The sequence below is a fragment of the Aulonocara stuartgranti genome (genome assembly GCF_965226115.1).
Source record: "Aulonocara stuartgranti genome assembly, chromosome: 2".
NCBI lineage: Eukaryota > Metazoa > Chordata > Actinopteri > Cichliformes > Cichlidae > Aulonocara > Aulonocara stuartgranti.
In genome coordinates this window covers 816,542-831,403 of record NC_138940.1, presented here as the reverse complement: position 1 = coordinate 831,403, position 14,862 = coordinate 816,542, and the positions used below count along the sequence as shown (strand labels likewise).

Genomic DNA, 14,862 nt, shown 5'->3' with positions numbered 1-14,862 from the left:
AGAACCAACTGATTCTGCAGCAGAGCATCCCCTGTTGCTTCTCCTGGCTCCCCAGTCCCTGAGCTCCTGCTGCTGCACCCACAGGTATGTACAGCAAGCACTGATACCTTTTTAGTCGGTGGGATTGCCTGTGATCACCTTTACTAAATATCTACAACCAATCTGATTATATCCTGTTTTTGGTTTGTTTTTTTCAATGTTGAAATTAAAATCTAGTAGCAGCCTTCTCATTTCTTTGTGTTTTGTGCTGTTTTACAGGCCCACAGGGGAGGACGGCTCCGAGGCAGATGAGGGACGGGTCCCAGGACGGTCCATCGGTGGTGGAGCTGGAGCCACACCAGTCTCCAATGGAGCAGTTCCTCCTCAGCCTGGTTCCTGCTCTGGAGAGCAGCTGGTCCTTTTTATTCCTGTCTCTCTGTAAATACTTATATTTTATATATTTATGCTTAATGTATTTCTGTGTGAGAATTTTAATATTATTTCAAATAAATTTTTATAATGACTAATGTCTCAGTTCTACTACACAGCAAATGTTGGCACACAACTTGACACATGTAGAATTTATTTCATATTATACTAATGACAAAATATACTAATACAGTGGGATGCAGAAGTTTGGGCAACCTTGTTAATAGACATCATTTTCCTGTATAAATCGTTGGTTGTTACAATAAAAAAATGTCAGTTAAATATATCATACAGGAGACACACACAGTGATATTTGAGAAGTGAAAAGAAGTTTACTGGATTTACAAAAAGTGTGCAATAATTATTTAAACAAAATCAAGCAGGTGCATAAATTTGGGCACCACAAAAAATAAATGAAATAAATATTTAGTGTATATCAATGTGTGTGTCTCCTATATGATATATGGGGTGCCTTTGTCTGGACGTGCTTCCCATCCAGAGCTGCACAGCACAGAGGGAAGTTCCAGCGCTCCTGGAGTCCCTCTGTGATGGACCGCCAGTCTCCAGGTGAAGGCACAGCCATGAAGTCGTCCACTAGACTTCTGTCGGTGCTGTGCTTTTTTGGAAATCGAATTTCCCAGAGGAACCCACCCGAGGGATTAATAAAGTTCTATCTAATCTAATCTAATCTAATCTAGACAGTCCCAGATGGCCGTCGCTGCCTGGGGGGTGATCTGACACACCGACTCTGTAACTGAACGCTTGGTGCTGAAGGAGTCCGCGGTGACAAGGAACCTGGACAAAATTGTTCAAAATCAGTATTATGTGTACTGCAGTTACAAAATACATTATTCAAATTCCAAAATACTTTGGTGATGTCAGATTTAAATCACAAAACTTAAATCTTACATAAAACATTTTGTAATTATAAGGATAATTACAAAATGTATATTAGATAATATCGAAAACAGTTGTGTTTTATTTTAACTTTAATATATCATAATTTGATTGGTAGCAACTTTTGCCACTACAGTGAGCCAATCACTCATAATTCCTAAACATGTCAATCAGGTAGGAATGAAGTAAGACATTAATAGAAATAAAGAGTTGGATGTTGACATGTAGCCCTTTCCTTGCTTAAATCATTAATATTTTTGAAAAATTAATCTGTGATAAGACAGCTTATCAAGATAGAACCATGTAACTAAAGATGAATCAAACTGTTCACAGTTTTATCTAACTCTGTTTTAATAAAGGCTGGTGACCCCTGTTATAGAGTCTGACAGCTGCAGGGATTATATACAAATATTCAACTATCCCAGAATTAAACCAGGTCTAAATAAAAAGGAGTGAGTATCACTACAAAGGTTAACTCAGTGGTCCTAATGCTACAGTTTGATATCAGCAAACACCGAGCGCATACATCGATGTGACACCACAGCCATGCTATCATTCAAACACTGATAACAGCATAAATCGAATTAAATCGGGACTTGATGAGACCTTCTGAGTATCACTAGAAATATTATAAACAGTCGTCTTTGTACCACAGTTTGCTTTCAGTAAACACCGAGAGCATTCACTGTTAGCATAGCACATCCATGTTAGCAGTGTATAAATGGATGATTTAGCATATATTAGCACAGGTATCAATAAAGGACTACGTATTAAACACTTTTACTAACCTCAGGCAGACGGACAGGCGCTCTGCAGGTGGGATTGAGCGCCTGTAGTCGGTGTCTAGGCGGGCGATTCTGGGACCGACGCGGGACAGCAGGTCCTCAGACTGGCCGAGTGAATGACGGTGATAGCGCTGGAATCGGCCGTCATCCAGGCGCAGCTCCTGGAGCAAGTGGTGAAACTCACCAAACTGCTCACGCCTCTGGAGGACCTGATGGACCCAGGTACGGCAAGGATGTCCTTTACGCCGCTACTCTGCTCTCCACAGTAAATAGAGAAAGGAGACTCTCTCTTCAAGCGCTAGCTCGACAGCTGCCATCTTGCAAAGATACCGGTCTTGCAAAACTTCCTCCCACATCCCTCCCACATTTCCGGTTCACGCGCGTTAAAATATGATATTTTGGGGCGCGATGGATTTTTCTTGGACACGCGTAGAGGTGCGAATGTGCACGCGTCAAGTTAGGGGCGTTTGGGGCTTTTTTCACGCGCCCATCGCGTTCGGTGTGAACACACCGTTAGGTCAACTGAACTCCTCCTCCTGCTGTTTAGATGTCCTGCCAACAAGTTTTTTCAAAAAGGTCTCAAAGACTTTAGAGTCAGACCTGTTACAGATCGTCAACTTTTCTTTATTATCAGGTGTGTTTCCAGAATCACTAAAAACTGCTGTAATCAAACCTATACTGAAAAAGGACAATCTTGACAAGACACAAATGAACAACTACAGGCCGATCTCAAATCTCCCGTTTTTAAGTAAGATCATTGAAAAAGCAGTTTCTCAACAGCTCAGTTACTTCTTAAAACAGAATAATTGCTATGATGCCTTCCAGTCAGGTTTTAGACAGAATCACAGCACTGAAACCGCTCTGACCAAAGTGTTCAATGACATATGTCTGAATACAGACAGTGGAAAAATGTCAGTCTTAGTTTTACTGGATCTCAGTGCAGCATTTGATACAGTTGACCACAACATATTACTCAAACGACTGGAGAACTGGACAGGTCTTTCAGGAACTGTACTAAACTGGTTCAAAACATACGTAGAAAACAGGAAATACTTTGTATCAATAGGTAACTTCACATCTGAGCAGACAAGTATCACATGTGGAGTTCCCCAAGGTTCCATCTTGGGACCCCTTCTGTTTAACATCTACATGCTCCCACTGGCACAGATTATAAACAACAACAAAATAAACTATCACAGCTATGCAGATGACACACAAATATATATCACAATGTCACCAGGAGACCGAGGCCCTGTACAGGCTCTTGGTAAATGCATTGAGGAAATTAATGACTGGTTGTGCCACAATTTTCTCCAGCTAAACAAAAACAAAACTGAGGTAATAGTCTTTGGCGCCAAAGAAAAACGATTACAGGTCACCAGAGAACTTCAATCTATGCATCTAAAAACCACAAACCAGGCGAGAAATGTGGGTGTAGTGATGGATGCAGACCTAAACTTAGAAAAACACATTAAGACAATAACAAAGTCAGCTTACTATCACCTCAAGAATATATCAAGGATAAAAGATCTGATGTCTCAACAGGACCTGGAAAAACTAGTCCATGCATTCATCTTTAGTAGGCTTGATTACTGTAACAGCATCTTTACAGGTCTACCTAAAAAATCAGTCAGACAACTACAGCTCATTCAGAACTCTGCTGCTCGAGTCCTCACTAAGACCAAAAAAGTGGACCACATCAGTCCAGCTCTGAAGTCCTTACACTGGCTGCCTGTCCGTCAGAGGATAGACTTTAAAGTTCTGATGCTGGCCTATAAAGCTCTGAATGGTTTAGGACCAAAATACATCAATGACCTCCTGACCCAGTATGAACCATCCAGATCCCTCAGGTCATCTGGATCCGGTCTTTTATCAGTTCCCAGAGTCAGAACCAGACACGGAGAAGCTGCATTCAGCTTTTATGCTCCTTATATCTGGAACAAACTCCCAGAAAGCCTCAGATCAGCTGAAACACTCAGTTTATTTAAATCCAGGTTGAAGACTCACCTGTTCTCAGCTGCATTTGAATAAAGCACCAAATCCATACTTTAAGCTTAAATTTCAAAACTTACATTTAACTACTGATTTTATCTACTGTTTTGATTTTATCTGTTTTGATTTTATATACTGTTGTTTGTTTGTTTGTTTGTTTGTTAATTAGTTAGTTAGTTTATTTGCTTGTTTTAATCAATTTTAAATCATGCTTTTTATTTGTTCTTGTTTCTAATGTCTCTGTAAAGCACTTTGAATCACCTTGTTGTTGAATTGTGCTATACAAATAAACTTGCCTTGCCTTGCCTTTGTGGGCCAAATGAGATATTAAGTATCATAATTTACTCCATAGTTACAATTCATTTTTATTTACACAGCGCCAAATCACATCAAAGCACAAATACTGTAAGGTAGACTCTACAATAATACAGTAAATAAATAACATATGACACACACACACATATCTTTTAAGTTAAAGGACTTTGTTTTCAGATCCTGTTTTTGGGAGACCACCATCTATTAGGTGATCGACACACAGGAGGACCTGCATATTTCACTGAGCAGGGTCCACGTCCTTCAGTACAAGACGTGAACATCTCAGTGGGCATCCTTCTCTGTATGTCTGTACTTTTCAGAGGACTTCCCTGCTCCTGCTGACCAGCAGGTAAACAATTTTGCAATAAGGCTCCGTCACTGCTGCACACAAAGAGCACAGATCCAGAAAGTAGGTCACCGTTTCCTCGATGCTCCGACTTGTAAACATCATCCTCCCACGAAAGCTTTCTGCGTATGACTAAAACATTTGAGTGAAGAATGACAAAAGGCAGGGAAAAAGGAAGATGTTTCACTCGAACATATCAAGGGAGTTGCATTGTTTACCTGTGTGGGCTTATTACTCCATTGTAGGTAGAGGAGACAAAGACCTGGCTCCAAGCCTAATACACAACACTGTAGATGCTTTATTCTCAGTGAGCTGCAGCCTCCTCTCAGTCTTTTGAAATCTGTAATTAATGTGTGCAGAGTTTGTTTATACATAGGATTATTTATCTGTGTATTCGTTTTTATTCCTTGTTCTCTGAAGATTTGAATAATTGAAGTGTTTTGTATTCTCTTAAAGGCAGTAAAGGAAGGACCTGGGGGAATGGCTGAGACTGAAAATACACAGGGCCTAAAGTTTATCCCTTAAACAGCCTTTTACAGTTTAAACATCTCTTATGAGTTTTTAATATGAAGGGAAACGGGGGGAGTAACTGACATGTTTTTCTAGAGCCTGGGTGATAAAAAGGAATAATAAACATTTGTTTTAAAAATAAATATACACTTTTTCCCTTGAACCCTAAATATAGACGCATAGTGGTTATTGATGTAGAGAGCCGTATATCGTCAGCTGCCTCCAATCCTCTCACTGTACAGAAGGGAAAATGTTGGCAGCGACAATATTATTCAAATGTTGCTCAGAGCCTTGGCAGCATTTTGAAAGGTTAAACAGCACTTTAAACGTGGGCTGTCCAAATGTTAAAAGCACCAAAATACTGCTGGCTGCTGCGTGCAACATGAAAAGCATCAGAACAGACAACGAGCCTACACACACAGCTTCTAAGGTGAGAGCGTGGAAGATAACACAGGCATGGGCACAATAATCGAGCACCCTTCCCCTCCAGCTCATCCAGCAGTTGGTGGTGATCAGTGGAGCGCTCCTCCTCCTTCTTCACCTGTGTCTACGCTGTGTGGGTCACATGGTGCAACGATAAGTGTTAACCAAACCATGGCTGGAACAGTCTGATAACAAAACACCAGTCGAGATGACATCACATGAAGATGCCTCCTGATGTTTGGGCATTTTCTATTGGGAGGACACCCAAACCCTGCTGGGGGGGGTCGCTTCTCTTTGCTAGTGTTTTCTAGGCCTTCTGTGGGTCTGTTTTATACAGAAAAGTAGAGACAGGAGACACGAGCTGCGTTCGGTCTGCAGGCTCTTCCTCGTCTCTTTATTAAACTCAATTTCACTCCATTCTCTTCTGTTCATCTACACACACGTTCCTCTTGTAACAAATAAAACATCACAGTAAAGTTCACATGTTAGCCCCACTTGGTTAACTTGTTTTTTTCACAAGTGTAAATCTACACCAGTCTCCTCAATTACAGTAAACTGTAGCTAACGTGTGCTGCTGTCCAGCATCAACTATCTTCCTGTGCAGTAATGTTAACAGTATACATCAGACTGTGTACATTTAACAACATAATGAGTGAGAACTGGGTTATGTTGAAATCATCTTTCTCAAACCTTACAGTAACATCAGGATGGAGGAGGTGTGTCTACATTTGTCACGTAATAAAACACATGTAATAAAGCCAGCTACCTCTGTACACTACAGCTGGAAGCTTCCATTGAGCTGGCAGGAACGCTCGCTTTCTCTTGACCTTTGAAACACACTTTTCTACAACATTCGTGGTTTCTTGGTTTATATGTGCATCGCAGTTAGCTAACTCCAACTACTGACCTGTTTTATACAGAACAGTAGAGACGGGAGACGTGAGCTGTTCGGGCTGCAGACTCTTCCTCGTCTGAGGTACGGGAGCGCTGCAACGGCCTATTGCACTCACAGCTACTTCCCCCTTGTGGTGATGCCACCCAATTACATCTTCATAACTTCAACTGAAAAGTGCAATGCCACAATGAAACAAGGTCTTTTAGATCACTAAATGTTTTACTAAAGACTACAGCTGTGACACATGTAGGTGTCACACTATCTTGGGAACATATCAGTAAAGGGCTGGAGGCAGGAGCTGGCAGATTAGAGGTCTGGGATGGTCTCCTCAGACTGCTGACTGTGACCTGTGGAAGTAGTAGACCTCTGTCGATGCCCAGTGTGCCGCTGCTTGTAGAGAGAGCAGGCCACTTCTCCTAGCACCGCCCATGAACCTGCTGCACCACAACCCACACCCTGCAGCCGCAACAATATCCTGCACTTTTATTTTTTATACTTTGCCTGATCATGCCTAAACTCTAAGACTAATACCGGGATTAATACTGTCATTATTTTATGAGCCAGGATCTGAATACTGCAACTAGCAGAAGACGTGAGGTAACTTTGATCAGTCATTTACATGGTGCCAGCCTCACACACACTCTCTCTCTCTCTCTCTCTCTCTCTCTCTCTCTCTCACACACACACACACACACACACACACACACACACACACACACACACATTTATTTGCAGTGCTTTGAGCGCCGTGGTTCCAGTCAATCTGATTGCTATTGACGAGCACCTTTTCTGAGAGAGGAATAAACAGACTACCTCTGCTGCTCGTGGTGTGTATATCTCTATTGTGTGTTTGTGCGCACACTCTGATCTCCAGTGACACAGTGTTTTTGCTGCTTTCATCGCACACCCGTGAAAGTAAATAGAACAAATTAGACCTTGACATTCTCGAGACTCTGACATTTCAGCTGCGTTTGATTTGCTTCACACTGTTAGGTTTTTAAAAGACAGCACCTGCCAATTCTTATGAAATCTTTAAACATATTTACAGCTGTGTTAAGACCTTCAGTTATTCAGTAGCGGTGAATCGAATGTATGTGACTGGCTGTAATGGAATCCTTTCAATGGGATTTTTCTGGTTTAAGACCTCTGAAAAAATGTTCACAAGAATTCAAACCGGTCTTCATTTGATGCTTGTTCATGATTTTAAAACCAAGATTCCTTGAACTGGATTAGAAATAAAAAGTTCCCAGTTGTAGCTAATTCCAGGATGCTGTGGATGTTGAACTGTGTGATCCATCTAAATTTATATTAGCCCATCTCCATAAAGACATTTTCCTTGTAAATAAAGCTGCTTCTCTGCCGACATGGAAACAGCACTGCGCTCTGGTTTGAGTTGCCTGTCGGGGCCTCCTTCCTTCACTTCCTCTATCCCAGTAGAATTACATCAGAATATTCCCGAGAAAGGGAATATCTGATTAAAACTCTAAATATAGCTAAAACAGATTACTGTACAGTGAACATTATGAGTTAGCTGTAATTTAAAGAACACAGACAGCACTTGTAAATTCTGTAGGCCTATTTAACATTTAAATATTTGTGCATTTGTCTTCTTCTCCTCTTCTTTATCTTCCTCCTCAACCACGGCTCATCTTCATCTTCTGAACCACAGAAGCTCTAACACAGGAAAATGTGCATAAACATGCTTATTTATTCTGGATATTGTCGCAATTAGTGGTTTTGAGCAGATCTGACATGCAACCCTCCCGACAGCAACAACAACGTTGGCCAGGAAACATTAAAGTCGAGTCACACTCTTCCTCTGATAAACAGTTTGACTACATTCACTCTCACAGTGTGAGAAGTAATGCTGGCTCATTACTGCAAAAACATTTCCCAACTGAAAACTTCTGACACTTCTCAACACCTCGGTGTCCGTGTCGTGGGACAGCAGAGAGCTGCTCTGACTCATCAGCCCGTATCAGCTCCTTTCACCACGTTTTACAGCCTCTTCAAGAGTAAATAGATGTGGACGCTTCCAGCCTACATGATGAGGTAAACTGTGATCTGTCTCCATGACTGTTGGCCAGAGCTGACTCGGGGTAATCCTGATTTATTGCCAGGTGTTAAAAGATGGTGTGTACAAAAACATATTCATATACAAACAAAGTGGCTGCCACCATTGTTGGATCCATGTGGAGGTTGATGGTTTGCAGATTTTGGATGAGCTGGAGCACTTACAGTGCCATTGTAATCGTTTTGTTATCATTATTATTTGATTCAATTCAGTTTTATTCACACAGCGCCAAACCACAACAACAGTTGCCTCAAGCTGCTTCATACTGTAAGGTAGACCTACAATAATATATACAGAGAAAACCCAACAGTCGTGTGACCATGTCTTTTATCGCCTTTTTGAGGGCCGTACTCAGAAACGCAAACATCTTCCACAAGCGTCAGATCCAGTGAAACTGTATGTTTTGGAGCAGTAGACAGCAAACTGTAAAATCGGATTCATCTCCTGGTCGTCTACATAGAACCAGAAGAACTAGAGGTGGCTACAGCCCAGGAGGTAGCGCTGGTCATCCGCTAATTGGAAAATTGTTAGTTTGATCCCTGCTGCTCAAATCTTGGCCAAAACACTTCCCCCAAGCATGTTAGTTAGAAAATGCACTTTTATAAAACAATGCTTGTATGTGAACGGTGAAGTTGTATAAAGTGCTTTGAATGCTCAGAGTAGGAAAGCACGATATAATTTATTTACTCTACAGTGGTCGCAGGAGTTAACAACCTGCGATAAGTGAAATCCGCAAAGTAGCCAACTTTATTTTTTACAATTACTATAGATGTTTTAAGGCTGTAAAGCCCTCACTACACACTTTATACTCGTTTCTCAGACAGGCAGGAACATTTTCACACTTTTCTCGCGTTTAAACTCTCAAAGTTCAAACCTTCATAGAAAAACAAGTCCAAAGGAACCCGCAGGTGGCGACGTTTTGTCAACACTGTTGTTTGTTGGGGAGAAAACGTACAAACATACAGTCCAGCACTTCAGAGTCACACTGCTAGTGATCGAAGATTTATGTAAATGTGACAAGCTGAACGAACTCTGTACTGTACAGGAGACACAGCACTGGTCTACAGCCTATCAGGATGCAGATACACTGTAAAAAAAAAAAAAACATGCAAGATTGCACCAAAAAATCTGCCAAACATCGAGGCCGCGAGGGAGCACTGTATGCGCCTCTTATGTTCAGGTAATCTATAGATTCACCTGGACAGGCTTGAGAACGGTGCTTTATGGTGTGAGCTGAGAGGAGAGGTCTGTAACCACAGTGTGCCCCAAGAAACTGGAACAAAGCATAAACAAAAACACATCTGAAGCCAAAATATTTGACACTATTCAAACATGCATAAATATAATCCATTTATAAAGATGATTTAAATTGATTATATTCCTGTATGTATGTACAGGAAGAAGGCTGGCTGGGCCACTGACTTCTTATTAAGAATAATTAATAAGGTTTCTTTGTCTTCATGGACGGTTGCATAGTAGTGCAGGTGCACCTGCAGTGGAATAAAGTGAAATGCAATAACACAGTATTTTGCATTATTCTGGAAGCCTGTAGGATTTGGCCTCCTGATGCAGTTCAGGAATTTACACTCATACTCAACAAACATTACATTTGTGAGATACACTTTCAGCTGAAGCTCGCAGAGAGAACAAAAGACAGCAGCATTTAAATATTTTCAGCTGCAGACAGATGAAACATTCATTTCCTGTCAGGTACTTCACAGCACACAGATATTTGAGCTACGCTCAGCATGTAGTACACAGAAAACCCAAAAACAGCTCTGTCAGAGGCCACGACAGAGACGACTGAGAATCAGGAATTAATTTTCAAGGCACCAAATCATTAGCAGGAGCCTGTTCTTCATGAATTAATAAATAGAACAAGATGTTGCTGTTTGAAGTTAATTACAAACTGGGTCAATAGTGCATCCCAAATAATTAGACCTGCACTTGAACAGATAATTTAATATTGCAGCGTAATTAAATCAAGAGCACTTTGGCATGTCAGACAGAGGTGCATCAATCTTCAGTGGAAATGTATCCATTTATTTTATTTGCATGTGAAAGGTGTGCAGAGGAGAGGGGGTCCCACTGAACACGATGAGCTCCGATGAGCTCCGATGAGCCTAAAGCCAGTTTTCTGTTTGCCTGGCTGGCTGATGCTGAACAGATAACCTGGTAAGGATAGGTTATGTTCAGAGGTTCAGTTTAAAATGGAAGTGCCGTGTTTTCATTTACTTTCTTTTACAACATACACCTTTTATGTGTGGAGGCTGCTGAAAACAAGCTGTGAAGTTAGAGCAGGGCGAGGGTTGCACACAGAAAGGTTTCCTTTACACGGATTTACAAGGCTTCTCGAACACAGACCAACAAAACCTGTTTAATCAATAAAATCTATTTTACTTTCTTTTACTTTATTCAGCCCTTAATTAAGATGTTAACTTCACCGCTCTGTGCACTAAGTCACCAGATTGACGATTCGTGTCTTGTTGAAGACAGTTATATATATTTTTTGTTCTTTGTTGATTTTCACCATCATTTTATCATCATCATCTGATAATCATGTGACTGGAGGAGGCGAAGAAGAGTAAAAGATGTAGATCCTGAAGCAGAGAGCCGGGGTTATCAGAGAAAGTTGATAACCACCGTCGTCTCTTTAATTTGGTCAAGTCAACTAATTTTGTCTGTATTCCCTTTCCTTTTGCAAAGAGACATATATAATATATATATATACTTTACATACGGTTAGGTCCATAAATATTTGGACAGAGACAACCTTTTCCTAATTTTGGCTCTCTACATCACCACAATGAATTTTAAAATGAAAGAGCTCGGGTGCAGTTGGAGTGCAGACTTTCAACTTTAATTCAGATGGTTGAACAAAAAGCCTGCATAACAAAATGAGGAACTAAAACATTTTTAACATAATCCCTTCATTTCAGGGGCTCTTAAGTAATTGGCCAATTTGAATAACTGAAAATAAAATGGTAATTTCTAATACTTGGTGGAAAACCCTTTGACAGCCTGAACTCATGGATAGCACCAGATGCTGAGTGTCCTCCTTTTTAATGCTCTGCCAGGCCGTTACTGCAGCTTGTGGGCCTTTCTGCCCGAAGTTTAGTCTTCAAAAAGTGAAATGCTCAGTTGGGTTAAAATCAGGTGACTGACTTTCAATTCAGTTTTATTTAAAAATATCTTAATATGCACCAGGTCTGCAGTGTGACTCATCTGGGTTTTAAGGACTTTTAAAAAAGGTGTCTATGTTTACTAAATAGGACACGTTTTTGTAAACTAGAAGATGAATCAAATGATCTTTCCAGTGTCAAAGTTCCAAAGAAAAGAGCTGAATGTTACCTCATCACAAATCGACCCCTAACCTGCATAATTCTGCAGCGACCTCGTGAGCATTCGTGATATGAGTAATCAGGGACAATTAGAACATTTCCTTCCTGCTCTTTGGCACCACTACAGCGGGTGTCACTGGAATAGTTTGCTGTTCATGGCCCCACTCTCCCTGACAGCCTTTAGTCTGGGAAAAGCAATTTGCAGTTCAGTTTCAGCCACTTTCAAACTAAGCTGATGGGATTATTTTACGAGCAGCAGCCACAAGACACTGGTGCAAAGATGAAAACCAAAAGTAGGTGGGCATGCGAAACTCAAACTCAGGTTTGAATAAACAGTCTCAGATGAATAAAAGCTTGTGTTTTCCCTGACTTGCCACAACAGGTCAGGTAAAATTGTCTGCAAAGGACAAGCTAACTAATTTTCTCACAAAAATGTTTTAAAGGCTTTTGTACATGTGTGGATGTGTATTTATGACAGTGTGTTTGCCTACATGAAAGATTTACAGGTTGTTTGAATGAAAATGAGAGTGTTCAATAATACATGAGGCTGTCTGCAGAACACTATTACCAAAGAATATGTTTTATGAAAGCCCCATAAATGGTGGTGTGGGATATTTCCATGCTGCCATATATTTTACAGATCTGACAAATTGCAGACACAAGTCGATATTGCATTTGGGTTTCATGCTTGGCTGCTTAGTGTATTCCCTCAATTTTGAAAACATTGAAAAGAGGCCGAGAGAATATTAAACACATTTTTTCATTAGATTACATTCTTCTGTTGGTCTGGGATGTATGACATCACTGCACATTAAGGGTTTCCTTCTGTGACAACATAGACAAAGTTACCATTTAACCTCCTCACACACTGGAAATGGGATGCATTCATTTATATGATACCTTTACCTGGTGAAGTGAAACCAGGCATTCCTGTTTGTTGATGAAGTTAAGAGCGCAGCACTTGGAGATGATGATTGCATGTAGTCGTAACAAGGGAGAAGGAAGAGGGAGGTCCCTTTTTTCCATTGGGGAGGGGGGCAGATGAAAAATAAAAGAATGGGGCTAATGTACGGTGGCCCTGAGAGGCCAAATGGACTGCGAACTTAAGAAAACACCAGCGATAAGAAAAATGCTGCCAAAGCACACAAAACACAACAGAAATAGGAAAAACAAAAACACAAATAGAAAAAAATGAAAACACAAATAGGAAAAAACACAGCGGAAGTGTTTCTGGGGAGACAATAACCCGACGGACCAGTTGCAGGAATCTAAATAAGCTCCGGATCCCACATGACTACCAGTTGTCAGGTGACCATTTTGGGAGCAACATGAACACTGCCACTGTAAGCGGCACTGCAGAAATTTTTAAGCCATCGGAGTATTCATCTCACTTTAATTCGCATGACATCAAGCTGCATATCAAAAAACTAAATAGGTTAAATATTACTGAATGCTCGTAGCGTGCTTTTCAAAAGTATTTCAGCGGAAGAAGACGTCTCAGATCTATGCTATCCGCACATATATAATAACAATAATGGATTGGATTTATATAGCGCTTTTCAAGGCACCCAAAGCGCTTTACAATTCCACTATTCATTCACTCTCACATTCACACACTGGTGGAGGCAGCTACGGTTGTAGCCACAGCTTCCCTGGGGCAGACTGACAGAAGCGAGGCTGCTATATCGCGCCATCGGCCTCTCTTTTTTTTTTTTGGAAAATCTTTTTATTGAAAAAAGAAAACAGTACTTGCAGTTACCGAAATACAATCAACCTTTCTTAATTTTCCTAAGTAAATTAACATATATATATATATATATATATATATATGAAAAAAACAACAAAAAAAACAAAAAAAACAAAACACAACGCCCCCCCCCCGCCCCCCCCCCCCAGTCCCACACAGATCAACACAACCATCAAACATATTAGAGGAATATAACAGTAACAAAAGTAGATTTAAACAGGCAATACCTCTAGACTAGCAAAATAAGAGATAAAGGGTTGCCACTTGTGAAAAAATTTGGCTGTGCAACCTCTCAACGTATATTTAATTTTTTCAAGTTTTAAAAAAAACATGACATCTTTAAGCCACCGGGAAATAGTAGGACACTTAGCAGACTTCCAATGCAACAATATTAGACGTCTCGCTAATAGGGATGTGAAGGCTATAATATCCCTTTGTGTGGAATCAAGTGTAAGTGAGCGAGCAGGAATCCCAAACACAGCAATCAGAGGACAAGGATGAAGAGTTACCCAAAGAACAGTTGACATAATAGCAAAATACCTTGTCCAGAAACCTTGTAGCTCAGGGCACAGAAAAAACATGTGGCTAAGGTGACAAGGAGAACCATGGCATTTATCACATTTATTTTCCACTTCTGGATACAATTCAGAAAGTCTAGACTTAGAGAAATGCACCCTGTGTATGACCTTAAATTGAATAAGTCCAAGACGAGCACAGGAGGTGGAAGATCGTATCCTCGTTATAGCCCGTTCCCAAGACTCCTCATGTATTCGAAATCCCAGTTCTTCTTCCCATGTACGCTTAAGCTTAACATTAGAGTGGTTACTAAAAGACAGAATAGCATCATAGAGTTTCGAAATGGTTCCTCTGTGATGAGGAACAAATGATAACGTAGTTTCCCACTGCTGCTCTGGAGGTAAAGAGGGGAAATTTGGGAAACACTTAGCAACAAAATTTCGAATTTGAAAATAGCGAAACAAATGGGTAACAGGGAGATTGTAACGAGAAGACAAGTTGGGAAAACTATCGAAAACACCATCCACATATAAATGTTTGAACTGTTTTATACCCTTGTCACACCACACTGAAAATGTCGAGTCCAAAAGTGAAGGGGGAAACAAATGGTTGT

The 14,862-nt window shown here is 40.6% G+C and overlaps 1 long non-coding RNA gene across 1 annotated transcript; it reads right to left on the bottom strand.

The window, feature by feature from the left end:
* Positions 1–545: 545 nt before the first annotated feature.
* On the bottom strand, positions 546–4,168 carry LOC309718133. Its single transcript, XR_014279873.1, has 2 exons — positions 2,094–4,168; positions 546–1,203 (listed from the first exon to the last, which is right to left on the bottom strand). It is a non-coding gene; the product is annotated as an uncharacterized lncRNA (long non-coding RNA).
* Between the last annotated feature and the right edge of the window lie 10,694 nt (positions 4,169–14,862).